A 2,289-nucleotide genomic window follows, 5' to 3' on the forward strand; every position below is an offset into this window, starting at 1 on the left:
GAAACGTATACACAGCAAACAAAAATACAGAGATACTTTGTTTTGGATGTTAAATTCACAGATTAATTTGGGGGAGAATTTGATGTACAATGTCTCTTTATCCAAGGAAATAGAATGTCTCCCATCATGTATTCCAGTCTTCCTTAATTACCCATATAATTTTCATTTAGTGTTTTCTTCATAGAGGTCCCAAACATTTCTTGGTAATATATGTCTTTATGAACAGGGCTATCTTTTAAAAATGGTATTCTATAACAAGTTGCTGTTAATGACAACTACTGGCTTTTGTGTATTTATTTTATAACTGACCACCTTGCTGAACTTTTATTAAAGGTATTGTTATCTTGTTACAACTAAACCCACAGTGGCTCATGTTCTAGCAAAAGCACACCTTAAAAGGAAACCTTCTCGTCCTCCTCACTGGTGACCAGCCATCATGGCCTCCCATCCTGGACCACAGGATAAGCCTCTCATCAGGCACAACTGCAAATACACAACAAATGTGACGAACTAAGAAGCACCTGTGTGTCTTTTCCCGGTTGCTTTTCTTGAGTTTTTCAAGACTCACAAGTGCCCTAACTTCACCTCTTTTCTAATATAACATGAAAGTCCTCAATACTCTATCTGGTACAAATGGAGGCACTGTATAGTCAGTTGTCTGAAAAAGTAGATTAAAGTGGGACATGAAAAAAAGTTGAACATTATCCCCTTAAACATTTTTTAAGTTTAAAATATATAAATGTACACTCACGTGCCAATCTTTTAAAGAAAGGTCAAAGCCTATTCTTGGAAGTGTGGCTCCACTGATGGGAGAGCTACAGTTCTTTCCTGAGCTCCAGTCTCTTTAAAGAAGAAAGAAAAGTGAGATCTTATTTAGTTTTGATTTGCATAATTAGTGATGTTGAGCATCTTTTCATGTGCCTGTTGGCCATCTATACATCTTCTTCAGAAAAATGTCTATTTAGATTCTCTGCCCATTTTTTAATCAGGTTATTTGGTTTTTTATTGTTGAGTTATATGAGTTCTTTATATATTTTGGACATAAACCTCTTATCAAATTTAAAAATATCTTTGCCTATTCAGTAGGTTGTCTTTTCGTTTCTTTGATGGTTCCTTTTGCTGTGTGGCTTTTTAGTTTTTGTTTCCCTTGCCTGAAGAGACATACACAGGAAGATACTGCTCAGACTTATGTCATTCCTGTTAGACTGTTAAAATGGCTATTATCAAAAAGGCAAGAAATAACAAATGTTATAGACAGGATGTGGAGAAAGGGAACCTTCACACACCACTGGTAGGAATGTAAATTGGTACAGTCACTAGGGAAAACACTATGGAGAGTCTTCCAAATATTAAGAACTACCCTATGACCCAGCTATTTCACTTCTGGGAATTTATCCAAAGACAACAAAAACTAAAATTTGTAAAGATATATGCACTCATGTTCATTGCAGCATTATTTACTCTCTCTCTTTCTCTCTCTCTATATGAAACAGAATACTACTCAACTATAAAATAAGATGAAACCTTGCCATTTGTGACATCACAGAGGGACCTCAAAGGTATTATGCTAAGTGACATAAATCAGATGGAGAAAGACAAATACTGTATGACTCTACTCTTAAGTGGAATAATAATAATAAAAAAAAACTAACTAAATGAAACAAAAAAAAAACACTGATAAAGAGAACAGAGTAGTTGTTACCAGAGGGAAAGATGGATGAGGGGAGAGCAAAATGAGCAAGGAGGGCATCAACCATATGGCGATGGATGGAAACTAAACTTTTGGTTGCAAGCTGCAGTGTACACAGAAGTTGAAATATAATGTTGTACACATAAAACTTAATGTTATAAACAATGTTACCTCAATTAAAAAAAAAAAAGAGAGAACTCAAAGACTCTAGCATATCACAGTGCAGAATTTCTACTGGATCTCTTCCAAATCTTAGTTGTCCTGCTCACAGCTACTTTGACAGTTGTTTTTAATGACTCTTCTTTTTCAAACTTTTTGAAAGCATCCATTTTCCTGGGAATTCTTTTTTTTTGGCCTCTCTTAGTTCATCAGTTTTCATAATTTTAAATTAACTTATATAACTTTACAACGCTAAACACAATGGTGTAAACAGGCTTGTGAATAAACACACACCTAACTTTTGGTGAATCCAAGTGGGGTGAAGGCAGAAGGAAGCTGGCACTCAAGGAAGTGGCAGACTCTTGGTGCGAGGATTCAGCAGCAGTGGCCATCAGTTTTATGGAGGGAATGGAGTAGTCTAATCCACCAAACTGCTGAAG

This window comes from Camelus ferus, chromosome 11, assembly GCF_009834535.1.
Source record: "Camelus ferus isolate YT-003-E chromosome 11, BCGSAC_Cfer_1.0, whole genome shotgun sequence".
Lineage (NCBI taxonomy): Eukaryota > Metazoa > Chordata > Mammalia > Artiodactyla > Camelidae > Camelus > Camelus ferus.